Source organism: Pseudopipra pipra, chromosome 2 (genome assembly GCF_036250125.1).
Source record: "Pseudopipra pipra isolate bDixPip1 chromosome 2, bDixPip1.hap1, whole genome shotgun sequence".
Taxonomy (NCBI): Eukaryota; Metazoa; Chordata; class Aves; order Passeriformes; family Pipridae; genus Pseudopipra; species Pseudopipra pipra.
Genome location: NC_087550.1, coordinates 35,894,160 through 35,909,313, shown reverse-complemented (window position 1 = coordinate 35,909,313; position 15,154 = coordinate 35,894,160). Strand labels below are relative to the sequence as shown.

Genomic DNA, 15,154 nt, shown 5'->3' with positions numbered 1-15,154 from the left:
AATGAAAATGAATTAAAATTGGCATGAAGGTTCTTTATATTAAACTTTTAAATGTTTCTTCATATTACTTCCTTTCCTCTTCTCCTTTTGAAGTCTCTGAAACAGCGTGTATTGGTCTGTGATGCACTGTGGTGCATTTTTGAAAAGTTCTTGTGAGCTTTCTTTGAGAAGGTCAGGTATGTCCATTGATTTATTATTGTTAGGTACTTCAGCAGTCTTCAAGCATTTTAACATTAGTTCATGGCAGAAAGGGTCTTAAACAGAACAAGAAAAATAAACTCTTTTAAAAAGTTCTTTTTTTTTTTTCCTTAGCACAATTCTATTTAAAACAGGGTTTCTACCAATCTATTATCACATTTTTAAAATTACATAATTCTGCTGAGAAAAGCTGCTATTGAGACTTGCTGTCATATTAAGAGCTCCCCTTGCACTTATTTGGTTTGATACTCCAAACTCACTTAGGCACTATAACCTTCCTAATATTAAACCTTCTTGTAGTCACTTCTCACTTTAACTTTACTCATGCTTCTCCTAGTTAGGAGAGTAAGTCTGTGCACTCAATCAATATCTCTTTTATGCAAGGGAAACAGAAGATTATCTATTGACATTTTTTGATTCAAGAAAGTACATTCAAATGTTCAACACGGCTTAGTGATCTGCTTTGGCATAGATCTCATTTTGATTCTAATATTTCCATTTATATTTACATTTTCTTAGTTGTAAACTGTTGCTTGCAAACATGGATATGGATTCAGCACATTATATTGTGTCTTGTTTTGAAAGATTACTTTTTTGTTGTTTGACAGTCAGATCTATTTTTTCAGTATTTGTAATATTACAGAAATGTTCCCCTAAAATTTTATGAAATATCTACAATATTCTAGCTCCTGAACTAAAAGTAGGGAACAAAATTATGGCACTAAAAGTTTAACATATATAAAAAGAAGCTATGTTATTAAGATGATGTTGCTCTCTTTTCATGAGATCAACCAAATTTCTGAAAAATATACTCTCCATCCATAAAATATGAAACTGATTTTCCAGTAAGTGGAATATTTGTATTAGGATTTGGCTCAAATACAGTGTTACAAGTAAATTCATTAAGCTACTCCCAGCTATAATCAATGTTTGTGTTGCCCACGAAGTTAGTGACAAACAGTTGAAATCATCAGGAGACTTGTCCTTGACTTTAGTAAAAACCCGAATGAAAGCATATTAAATGGAAATGTGTAAATAACATTTTAAACAAGGGATCTATCCCAACAATTATTGTTCCATTTACAGAGGAATAGATAGAAAATATATTATCATATGTGAGCAATATATTTTGCCATTTTATTTGGAGACTTTTCACTTACCCAGCTGTCACAAAGAAAGGTCTTGCTAGGTAGGAACTGATAAATCATGATAGGCTATCTCTATTAGCATAAGTTATCAGTGGTTTAGGACATGAAAGCCCTGGATACATCAAGGAAAGCAACAAAAAATTCCAGACGGAATCATACTGCCTTGCCCTATGTCTCACATATCACTTTGAAATATTAATTAGTACTTCTCAAAAGTCAGTTATCAAACAACCTCTGTGAAATATAATTGAAAGATAGATGAGCAGGTACTTCACGAAGTTACAATTTTTTTTACAGAAAGAATCAGGTACTGACTTTGCATCACTATTTCCTAAATTTATGTCATCCATGTGATCTAAGTTACTTCTGGAATGCATTTTACAATACAATTTTTGAAAGAGCTCGTCGAATGACCTATTGTGTCATTGTACTACAGAATAGATATTTAAGCTTTTTAGACAACTCCTACATGTTATTGTTTTTTCTATGGGCCATGAACAGTCATTTATTTTCAAAGCTTTTTCTAACAGATTTAAAGCCAAAACTATAAAAGAAAGATCTTAATATTTGCCAATTAATGTGTAGTTTTAGTGATAGACTGTGTTTGCAGAGACATTATATGGAGGTGCTGAAAAATTTCACTTGCAGGATTCACTGATGGTAACGATAGCCACAGTTCTGAAACCTAAAGCCTAATTACAATGACTTAAGGGCTTTGTGTGAGTATAGGCATTGCTTTTAGTAATTTCACCAGAACAGGTTAAAAGTATATCCTAATCCTTTCTTCTTTGCAGACTTACAGTTAGATACAGATAGCATGTTAAATGACACATTTTTACTTAAAGTGTGATCATATCATCACATTTTTATGATTTTTCTGTCAAGCATATTCTGAATGGCATTTGTTTTCAACTTTACACATTGGTTACTTGAATTTTTAAGCAAATTTATAATGCAGAAGGCAATTACACACTTAGGGTACAGATTCATTCTACATTTGTTGAGACAATTCTCTGTCAGCTCAGTACAAATAAAGGAGCCATAAAAGTGCTGCTCAGTGAAAATCAGGCCCACTTATGCAGAGAAACTAGGCAAAATTTAATGGTCCTGATCTAATGGTCTTCATATTTGCAAATTCTCTCACATTATTTTTAAAAGTTCCTCCTCCAAATGGGTCATCGCAGCTTGAAAAAACCTTAGCAATATTTATGCTGAAAGAAGTGACTTTTTCATGACATACCAAAACACCTGGAGATGCTAAGAAGCCACTGACTGTGAATTTTTAAGGTTTCCTATACTCCTTACAGTCTTAACTTCACCCAAATTGAAATTATCCCTTATGTCTAAAGACCACTTCAAATCAGACTTCTATTGCTTTATGTTGCTGAATAAATAAATCCTCACCCATTAATACGGTAGAACATGTGAGTTGCTAAAGTCATTCAAATTCTGCTTTGGGACTCAACTGCATACAAATTTTTTTTACTGAACACCATTAGGGAGAGATTACTGGGTTTGATGAGCTTTGGTTTGGGCATAGTAAAGCAAGTTCTATCATGTTTATGTGGATGGTGACAAAGAAATCAAGGTAATGTCTCACTGTAGGAGTTATGATCACTTACTTAAAATGTCTAACTCCAAGCCCTGGGCAACTCAAGTAGATGATACAAAATGAGTTGAGTGCATAGACATGCATTCTTTTTTGAAAATCATGGTTCTGAGTCTGGGGAAATGAGGAATAGAAGCTGCACAAGCAAAAAAAATCATAGAACCATAGAATGATTGGAAAGGACCTTAAAGTCCCAACTATCCTGACATGAGAAGGGGTACCTTCCACTAGATCAAATTGTTCAGAGACCAGGTTGCTCAAAGGAACAGGGCAAAGGAAATTACTCTGTTTTCAGATTACTTTTTTCCACCAAGATGTGAATACATTCTTGTGTAGATCTGCTCTGATTCTTGCAAGAGACTTGTGATTTGTCATTGCAGTAAAGAATCCTTTAGTCCAGGCTTCTCAAATCTTGTGATGTACATATTGCGTATTAGCTCTGTCATGTAAGCACGTTTAATGTGACACACTGTTTTCAAGAAGAAGCTGTCTTTGAATGCTGTAGAGCGAGAAACAGCTAGATTGCAAGGCCTTTGGAACAATTTCTTCCTCTCATGACAATGATGACTTTCTAGTGATGCCCTTTCTCTGACAGTCATAAAAGTGAGTGTTGACCTCCTCAAACAGTTGACCAAAAGAACGTTATGTTTATAGCTTACGACATCCGAACTATTCTGAATTGAGCTTTAAAAGATGAAGGGCTTATAAAGCTGTTCTATAATTCAATTTTGTGTATATCCACGGATAATACCAAAGTGAGTGCAAGGGATGAGCTATCCATTCCACTTTATATTGTCTGAAGGCAGGTATTGAATTAGTTAGAGGGATATATCTTGATCTGAGCACAAAGCAGTCCTGACTAATGTCTATGGTAAAACTTCAGCTGATTTCAACAGGGGGAGAATTTCAATGTATATATCCTGTTTGTATTATTATTCTAGGTCTGGCTTGGTTTCTTTTGTCATATTTGGCTCCATTTGCTGAATAAGATAGTAAAAAAATTACTGAAATTACTGATTCCCTGGGGACCGTGAATATTAATTACTTTGTATTTTTGATTAACTAACCATGTGCTAATTACTGCATTTATGGGCTTGAAATGACTTATTCTTTCTGTGAAAAAAATACTACATAACGTCTGTCATTTTAAAATCTTCACGCACCAGAATATGTTATCCATTGTACAGCTACAAATTTTATATTAGTCACTCTAGATTTACTACAGCATACATTGAAGTCTGGAGATTTAAGACTTTTGAAAAAGTAATAGTCTGCTTACCTCTGTGCTATTAGACAAAGGGAACCTTTCTAGGTATGCATGGTTTTAAAAGAGGTGCTAAAATACAAATAACATTGTTAACATATTATCCTTACATTTTTATTCCATGTTCAAATTCAAAGATTCAGCCCAAAGTTTCTGATTAGTCATTAACAAATTCCCTCCAAATAAGGTTTAGTGTTAACATATGCATTGCTATTAAGAGTTACTACTGAAGTATGACATGTACTTATGCTTCTTTAAATTTAATTTTTTGCTGTCTGACTTTTTAACTCACTTTGTTTATTGTTTATACCTAAGAATACCTAGATATGCTCATTTATAGTGATTTACTTATACTGTTTCGTGTTTATACATTAGTTTATTATTTATTACTAAAGGTGTTATTCTACAGAAACAATAAGATGCAACATCTCAAATGTTATGTCACTATTTCATAGTGATATAACAAGTTTAATAACTTCACAAACATGTTACAAGCACATAATAGAGGGTATACAGACATGAGAGATTCTTTACTGCGTGCTAGTTTTTTCAGACTAAAAATGCTGTAAACATATAGCCATAGGAAATAAAGATATATGCATATATAAAAATATAGATACATACATATATGTGAGTACAGGTGTTTGTGTGTTACATTTTCTGTCAAATAAGTGAATGATTTTACTTAAGCCAGTTTTTTTGCCCATTTCTGAAATATTTTTAAACTAGTAAGGCTATCACAGCTATCTTTTCATTCATATAATTATGTTTGTATTTATCTTAAAGATTATTGTTGCATATCCATAAAAGTGGTGCCTAGATGTCTAATGGAGAACCATTCCATCACTGGCAGCCTCAGTAAATTATTATCCTAAGATAATGACTTAATGATTCTGATTCAGAATAAGCTATTTTTCTCCTGGTGGTCTTGATACAATGAAAAATCCTCTGAATTAATGCAAGCAATCATGAGTAGAAATACAGCATTGGTTTGTATATCTGTACCGCTGTAGCACAGAAGATCTTCTTGCATTCAGGGTCATCCCAGAGAGGTTTCCATTTCAGGCACATAAGATATACATGAAATAGCTTTTTGACAGCATTTCCAGACAGTGGGTATTTGCTTATCATTTCTGCCAAGACATGATTTCTGTTCATGACTTTTTTTGGTATTTTCTTGTATAGGCTTAGTTAGATTACATAAGATTACATGGCATTGGACACCACTTTTTAGTGCCTGAGAAGCTATACTGGAGTCAGGCATTTTGGGGAAGATAAAAATCACTATTTTCACAATAAAAATATATAGGCAATTGAAATGTTTTGGACACGAATCATTTTTTCCTTTCCTGTTTTTCTGCTTTTGCTGATATTATGTAACTGGTGGCTTTTAGGCTGTCATTATGAGAAGTTTGCAGTTCGAGGAGCTTAGAGTGAATTATAAATATGACTCAACATCATTAATATTGTTGAAAAGAAAAGCCGCTGCCATATTTGGAATATATAGTTTGAGGATATGAAGTAATCTTTTTATCCTGTAACAAAGCAATGATGGAAGCAGTCCTCATGTCTGATGGCCAATTTCCAAATATATTTTAGGTTTTCCTATAGCACACATGCCTTCCTTTAGTTTCTGTCTCTCTTTTGGCCATCCTTACTTAATGAGACACCTGAAGAAAAATGCTTCCTACTCCTCTTTTAGTGATATGTTGTCATGAAAAGCTTTCTTTCTCCTCCCTCCTCACCCCTTATTAAAGGATTATCAGTTTCTTCTGGTAGCTGTAGGGAGGAGACTGGGGACAGTATGGGAACTGCCTGCTGACTTCAGTGTGGTAACGTAGACAATGTGTGGGAATGCAGACAAACTTGAGTCCCCAGCTCTGGACAGGACATCCCTATGCCTATATGGATCACAACAGGACATTCCATCACTGCCCTCCCATCTTTAGCCCACAGAGCTCTCATTTTTGTGTGTGCTGACAGCAGCTCCCAAGTCACATCCTTGACACTGTCAACATTATCAGAGCATTCTGAGATAGCACTGAATCTGCAGAGACAAGGACCAGCTGGGTACTTGTGGGAAGAATCACACCCAAAATGACTGCAAATTTAGAAAACAGCTCTTCAAAGGAAAGTTGGATAAAACAGAGTTTATTTAACCTAGACAAACCTCAAAGTCCTTACAAATAAATGATCTAGAGCAAGCACAGTAAAAAAGTAAAGCACTTAAAAGAATTAAGGGACAAATTGTAGCACAAATTTACATTTTATCTTCAAAAAAACAACTCTAAGACTTTATAAAGTTGTCTAGGCATCCAAAATGCCTTTGTTCTTGGTAATATGTCAAATATTTTCTTTCTCCTCACTAAAGAATTTTTCAGGAATCAAGAGAACATACAGCATAAGCTGAATATCTTTGGTGTTTTCAGGGGTAACATTCAGGCAAATTTCAATTTAGGGCACACCATAAAATTTGTAAGTATGGATATAACTTCAGTTAGGCTGATCAACTATGATAGCTTGCATGAAGAAAGAGGAATCACACATTGGGAACTGTATTTTGTTGTAGACTGGACTACAGTTAGGCTGAATTACTTTTCAGCTCTGAACTACAGATGCAGACAGCTGTAAACCTCTCTCTGTTTTCATGCAAATTAGGTGTTGCTATAGACTACCGAACTCTCAAGTTGCCATCACAACCTTTCTCAGCTGGGGGAAGTTTGGATACTCTGCAAGTAATTAATACCAGTAATCCCCTGTGTAAGGTATCTGCCAAATTCACTACATAGCTACTTCTAGATATCATCTTGTAAAAACAGTGTGTCATACTGCCTAAAAATAATCAGGTCATTTCTTTCCTTTGAATTACCCTTAAATTCGTTTATCCTTATAATATGCATGAAAAGTGAAAAAAATATGAGGAATTGCAATCTAAAAAAAAGGTAGGCAGCAAAATAAGAATTCATTGCATATACAGTTATCATAAAATGAACTCATCTACATGCAACAATTTACAGCTGCTCACCAAAAGCAATTCCACCCTCTTCTCAGTATTAACCAAACAAATTTACCTTTTCAAGACTAGTAGAGCCTTGAGAAGAGCATGAGGACTCTTTAACATTTTTGGAGTTTTTAAGATACAGGAAAAAGAAACCTTGAAAGAGCAAAGAAATACAATTAAATGAAAATTAAAGAATGTCACTCAGATAGTAAACTCCTACACAGGTGGAGAAATATATTCTCAAATCCTATCGGTCAGATTTTTGGCAGGAGAGTAATTAGATATGGGCAGAACAGCAGTTTTCATCATCATTATGTGGCCTGCAAACACATTTTTGCATAACAAAAAAAAAGACCATTCTACAGCCTAATGAATGCAGTCATTAACTGTAATAGCTTTAGCTATAGCTTGAAGGGGGACGGACTTCAGAGAAAAAGAAATTTGTTCAATTGATTCCAAGACATTGACACATTTTCAATGTAGAAAATAAGTGGAACTGTTTACAAAAGGGAGTCTATTTTTGTTGTATACATGTGTCTCTAACTATTTTGTCTAATCTTAGAAACAGGGGTTTTAGAAATGTGTGTTAGATGTTCCAGGCAGTTTTCACAGGAATCCAAAAGCTACATTCCTCAGCTAACTGTAACTGACTCACGACATTTCACATTGTTTGTCCAGAGCCAATAACTGGAAAGTTTCTTTCAGTATAGTGAGTTAGTTAATGGACCAAATGAGTAGACGTCCCTCTAGCTTCTATGCTCTATCCCACCGATGTAAAAAGACACAGCATCATGTTATCTATAGAGAAAATATATAAAATGGGGAGGAGCTGCTGCAGGAACATCTCTTCCAGTTGATGTTTTGGATGTCCACCAGACTACAGTTGCAGTTGGTTTAGCATTAGACTTCCCTCTGCTCCCTTCTGCCACACAGGACTGGCAGCAGCCTAGAGGAGACAAATCCACCATCCTAGGCAAGGAAACTCAAATTGTATCAATGAAGTGGTTATTAAGGGATGTCAAAAGGAGTCCTAGCTCTAAAACCATAAACTGTGGCACTTTAGTGGGATTTGGGTGTGTCAGAGACAACATGTACCTTTTTACTCTAAAAAATAAATCTGACACATTTTAATGAAGTGGAGAAAAAAAACATTCAAATAATTTTCAGTAAATATATATTATCAACATATATAGCATAGAAATTATTTTGGGTATGTCAGGTGGCTCTGTATGAAAAGCATTCTGTTATTTATGTCGTGAAGAAATTTGTGCGCAAGACCAGTTTAAAATATATACATTCTCTCTTTACCGTTTATTGCCATTTTTTATTTAAACAATTCAAATAAATTCTTAATACTGCCGATATGGTTTGAAGCTGGCTCCCTGCAAAGTCTCCAAACCTTATCACAAGAAGTGTCCCCCTCCCCCTCAAACCTCAGGGAGAAGAGAAAAAAAATCAAGAGAACCGAAACGAGAGAGAGACAGCTAAAGCAATATATATAAATATATTTACACTTATATTACAGTTATATACAATTGAAATATATATACAATTTCGGAAGGAAAAGGGAAAGGGGGAGGGAAAAAAAGGAACAAAACCAAAATAAAATCAATAGCCCTAGATCTAGCAACTAAAAGAATTGGCAAAAGAGTATCTTACTACTCTCCTTGGGACAACAGAAAGTTGCGCTGGAACGACCACCGGCAACTCCTGTCTCCCAAGGTCAGCCAGGCCTTACCAGACCTCACTCCCCAACACGACAGACTCAACAGCAGGGAAACCTGCACCTCCAAAGGCCTCTCTTCCTTTCTTCTTATACTCCGGCTTACATAAAAATCGTAGGGAATACTGGGTAAATCTGGACACTTCCTTGGTTACAAACTGGTCACCAAGGAAGGCCTAGACTAAACTACCACAACTGCACACCTTTTAAGGAGTATGGTTTCACACTTAACATGTGTATAGAAGGAAGAAAATGTACTCTTCGTATTTTCAAAAAAAATTTGATAACTTGATAGTATATTCCTAATAATACCTGATAGATATTGGTAGTATATACCTAATACCTTGATAGCTTATCAATGCTTAACTTCTTTTGAAGTGAGCAGCTAACAAAAATATCACCAATGGCCAAAAATTCATATTCGCAATTCACTGTTTCTTAATTTTTTAGTTAAAATAAATTGATGGTCAAATTTTCCCATAATAGTGACTGAAAAGAGTTGCGATAATTTCAGGGACTGCCAATTTGCACAGTGTACCTGGTTCTTCTGCCTCTTTTTATTATCCAGCATATGGTCTTGCTAAATTTTAAAGCAGATTATACTTAACAGACTTCAAATCATGGGTTTTGTGTCATTTTCTATACACTTGACTTTCAGAAAATAAAGTTCCAACTCTGTCAGGATACTGCATGAACAACATAACCATAATAAGCAGTGGCACTGTTCAGAAATACTTAAATCTGAAGCTGTCCTTGAAGGATGTTGTGGTACTGAATGGAAAAATAATTGATTATAGTATCTATTTAACCCCTTTATCAGCATAGGATTTTCTTCTTTGAAACTTTTTAGTCCAGCTGGCCTTAAAAAATGGCAGAATTTCCCTATTTCCTTGGAAGGCTTCTCAAGAATCTGAAAATATTCACTGAAGTCAATATTATAAAAAAATCTGAACCCCATAGTTGAGATTTAAGAAATGTCTTAAACAACATAGAAGACTTGTAACATTTAAAAGTAAAGTCTGTGTCCATTTAGTGTGTAGACATGTCAACTTGTGCAATCACTTTGCTGTCATTCAAATCTGATGTCTTATCATTAACTGATTGGTATTAGAGTTTCAGTTCCCATGCCCAAGGTGATTTGGACTACGAAAGTAACAGGTCTTACGTATAGGGACAATAATATGGAATTAATGCTACGGATATTCAGAACTGAACAAGTGGCCTTAAACTGCCAAACTTGTGTTTACTTCAGACTGTCAACCAATATGTTTAAATTAGGGAATATAAAATCTCTTTTCTGTTTTAAAACCACAAAGGATTATCTTAATTAGACTTAAAGATAGTGTTATTTGGGGATTAGACCTAAAACCCTTCCTTTCACCCAAAAAAGAGAGATAAAAGTTTCATTTTCTTTCCTGCATATTCCAACTGCAAAATTGGAATACACACATAGCTATGTGTATAGTCAAACACATGATTTATCTTAAATTAATTTCTCTTATTTGTTGCTTCACATAGCAACTGCAGAGAGAGAAAGAATACAATAACAAGAAAATAAGTAAGATAAAACAGGAGAAGCTGGGGAAGCCTTGGGGGGTATTATTTTAATTCTTAACATATTTTCTCTAATCTGATGGGTTTCATAGAATCATCATTCCAAGAAATATATCAAATCTCAACACAGGCTAATGCATATGCAGGGCAGAATGGATGTCAAGAAGTCCCTGTTCTCCCTTCACCAAAGCAGGGACATTTATATCAGATAGATGCTTTCCTATCTAATTCTCTGACACCCTTAAAAGTCTCTAAGCTATTCTTTATTGCAAGGAAACTTTCCTCGAGTCTAAAATGAGTCTTTTTCTTTTCAGTTTAAGCCCGGAGTGCTTACCTCAACACGAAAAACAAATTATGAACCTTTTGCTCCCAGTTTTTAAGTACTTGAAGACAGATATCACATCTCTCCCCTGGTATTCTCTTTGGTTCTTTAGGCTATAAATCTTCAGCTAATTCAATCAAGCCTGTTTTCTAGATCATCTTCACTCTTTTTGGTTGACTGTTTGTCACTAACGAGTAGCCTTTCCTTTTGTGAAGTTTGATACTAAAAGCTCTCCTGGATTTGTCTCATCTGCCCCTATTTTTCCATTCAGATGTTTAAAAGTAATTGTATATATAGTAATTATCTAAGAGATTGAATTATTTTATTGTGTTTATACTTATTCAATAATAAATTTTGTAAATATTGGTGCCTCTGTACTATGATATACAACTATGTTGTGTTTTACTGCAAGTAAACTAAACAGATCTTTAACAAGGAGCAGACCTCTTACCCTTTGTTTGCTGGAGGATATTTTTAAACTAAAATCTCCATCACCCTGGCATATCCTTAAAAAAACGGTAGCTGGAGCAATATACATTTGCAAAGAAATCTGATAATATGTAAAAAACATCATGATAATGGCCCTGCTATTTCAGGTTCATCTCTTACTTGTATTGCAACAGTAAAAGCAACTTTTACCTTTTTCTTTCTTCTGTGATTATTTTCTTTGGTGCACAATAAGTTATTTAAATTGTATTTTTTTTTTTTAGAAGCACCATTAATCTTTATATATATTTTATTTTATACAGTATGGTTGTATCACACCACCAGTCTCTAAGGAAAATGCACTAGACATTAGCCTGATGGGCAAGAATATAAACAAGGAAATATTGGATATGGGGGAAACATTTCATCATCCTGAAAACAATTCCTCATTGTGTTTAATGCTAGTGTAATACTAAGAGCAGTCAGACCTGAACATGCCATAGTCCTCTTACCTTGTTGACAACTCTCTAGCCTGGCAAGCTGATGAATGAGATCTCTGAAGTTCTGTGTATACCTGACAAATGTCTCGGCAAGGGGCCTTTACTTTTGGCGCTGCAGCTGTGCAACTACTTTCTTTCGCAGCAAGGTTTCTTCATGTGCAACTCTAAGTCCTTTAAGATGTCACTTTAAGGACATCTTAGGCCCTGTGCTCTTCAACATGTTCCTAAATGACCTGGATACAGGACTGGAAGGGATACTAAGCAAGTTTGTAGATGACAAAAAACTGAGGAGAGCTGTTGACTCCCTCCAAGGCAGGGAGTCCCTGCAGAGACCGCTACAAATTAGGAGACTGGGCAATAACCACACATATGAAGTTCAGCAAGGGAAAGTGCTGGATTCTACATCTGAGATGCAACCTTTGGTGTATGTACAGACTGGGAAACGAGGTGCTGGAAAGCAGTCCTGGTTGATGGCAAGTTGAATATCAGTTAGCAGTGCCCTGGCAGCCAGGAGGGCCAACCATGTCCTGGGGGCATCAGGCAAAGTATTGCCAACTGATCGAGGAAGGGGATTGTCCCACTCTGCTCTGCACTGGTGCAGCCTCACCTTGAATATTGTGTGGAGTTTTGGGCACCACAGTACAGGAAAGATATTAAGCTATTAAAGAGCATCCAAAGAAGGGTAACGAAGATGATGAAGGGCCTTGAGGGGAAGCCGTGTGAGGAGCGGCTGAGGTCTCTTGGTCTGTTCATCCAGGAGAAGAGGAGACTGAGGGGAGACCTTGTTGCAGTCTACAACATCCTTGTGCAGGAGGACGAGGGGCAGGCACTGATCTCTTCTCTGTGGTGACCAGTGACAGGACCCAAGAGAACAGCCTGAATTTGTGTCAGAGGAGATTTAAGTTGGATATTAGAAAATGGTTCTTCACAGAGAAGTAGTTGGGCACTGGAACAGGCTCCCCAGGGAAGTGGTCACAGCACCAAGACTGACAGAGTTCAAGAAGCATTTGGATGATACTGTCAGGCACATGTTGGGACTCTTGAGAATGGTCCTGTGCAGGGCCAGGAGTTGGACTCAATGATCCTTGTGGGTCCCTTCCAACTCAGCATATACTCTGATTCTATGACACTTTCCATTGGCTAAGAAGCAACACCTTCTATTTCTAATGATCATATTCACCTAGATCAGAATAAAATTAGAAATCACAATGCCCATGTATGGGAGAAAACCTGAACTTGTGTAGTTATCTGTTAAGGATATTCATGTCCTGTTTAATCTGTTTGGACTCTTTCAAGATTCTTACTGGAATACTGTTCCCTTGGACTTGCTTTACTACTTGTGAGGAAGCTATTCTTAACCTCTTGCTCATCTAAATATCCTGTACATCTCACTGCTAACATAAAGAACCATTTCTCTCACTAGCACACAGTCCTGCACTGCAGTAGTGCATGTTGACATTTCAGTAGGTAAAAGTAGAGATTAAACTGGGTTTCATACAGATTTCTTTGTCACAGCCAATTTCTGCTGCCAGAGCATCTTTCTTCAGTTGAGCAAGTAGATTTTAGTGGTAGAGAATACCATTTCGAACCTTTCATAATGCAACAACCAGTGGAGTACAAGGTTATCACCAGCTACTACAGTAAAATTAAGCCATTAGGAGTAGAAATAAGGTCTAAGGAGTGACAGGCAGGACTATGAAAGTAAGCAGGTATTTCCCTCTCTGTCACCTTCTCCCTCCTCTTCACACCCCCCAATGACTTCAGAGAATGTCACAGGTCTACTCTTCCAAATATATCTATGTCATCCTGTCATCAACATCCTGTAAGTGCTGTTACTGTACTGTGGGTGCAGAATTTAAATATCACACACAGTATTGGTGCTTTTCTATATTCATTCTAGCCTGTGTACCTACTCCACTTTCACCAGCCTTTAGATAGTAGTTTAGCATTTGCATTTCCCCGTTGTCCATCTGAGGCTTTATTATCTCTACGTTGTTGTCTCTACAATACAGACATTGAGTACGTTTTATATAATATACCTTTTGCCCAAGAAGCTAAGCTGAAATACTTATTTGAATGAGAAGCAGCTCTGTTGAATTAAGAAGCTCTCCAGCAATAAAGTTGAGAAGAAGGGTTATGTAAGATGAAGTTGTCATTTTCATCTTTTTTAATAATTTAAAGTTATAAAATGGTATCTTCTTAGAGAAGATAACTATTCATAAAGTAATACTATAAATTTTATAGCACCCAGCTGGATTAGATCTACAAAACTGTTCCTTTGAAAAGGATAAAGAAATTAATTACAAGAGAACAGGGGTTTTTTTCTAAGTTTCTTATGAGACAACTCCTAAATCTGGGATACTGAAATTCTACCCAGTTTAAAAAAAAAAATTAAAAATCCCACACTACAGAAAACCTATCACTTACTGCATTCAAGAACTTGTCAGGTTTTACAAGGGTGGATAAAACTGCTTAAAAACTTGCCGAAGATTAAGATGAGTGTTTTAAAGAAAAGGTTAAATCACTCATAAATTTCAAACACCTTTTCTTGTTTTTATCACAAAACAGCCCATAAGTGGGTCTGTCCAGTAAATAGTCCTGGTGGAAGGTGGGGTGCATTTGCCTGACTGAGTCTCTTGAGTGTGATTGGGAACATTAACACTTGTGTTCATCCCCAAGCTTGAAGTTAAATTTTCCAAGGGCTGTATTCAAGCTGAACAGCAATGCTCATCTTTCTCCTTTTATGAATGTATATTTTACTTTTCTGTGTGGAGTAAATCAATGCATTTGAAATCTGAAGCATGTTTGATAGTTCCTTCATTTTCAATCCAGACACTGGATATTATTTTCCCCCTTGGTGAAGCTGCTATTTACTGACATTGCAGCTGTACTAAGAAGACAAAATCAAGAGTCCAGGCTTCAACAAAATAGTGTCTGTGCAGGAGTCACTCTCTGAGGTCTTAATTTTTGCACTGTGTGAGGACAGCTGAGTGCAGAACACAGGGAATATGCTGGGGACCAAGTGACTGCCGCAGGATTCCTGCCTGCTCTGCAGTACAGAAGAAAATTTTAAAACAGGCAGCAAATGATCAAAATAGAACAACAGATCCACACAGATAAAGGTCACCTACATCACTTACAGTATGACTAACTTAAAATAGGACTAGCTTTAAACAAACAATGAAGTTTAAAATAAGACAAGTTAAGCTTATTTTTCAACCTTTAGTTATTCCACTTTTAGGATTTAAGAGTAGTCTCTATAGTCATTAACATCAGAGAATTTTTAGAGACCAATCTGAGATTTTTCTACAAGTCTTTAACTGCAATACTTGGAGCTTTTGAAAAATTTAAATATCATGTTCATGATAAAACAGCAGAAATCTGCAATGCTCTTTTTTTTTTATGGAGT

The 15,154-nt window shown here is 35.8% G+C and overlaps 1 protein-coding gene across 7 annotated transcripts in view; it reads left to right on the top strand.

The window, feature by feature from the left end:
- GRM5 (glutamate metabotropic receptor 5) overlaps positions 1-15,154 on the top strand; it is a 236,393-nt gene that overhangs the window by 152,682 nt on the left and 68,557 nt on the right. The window lies entirely within an intron of this gene.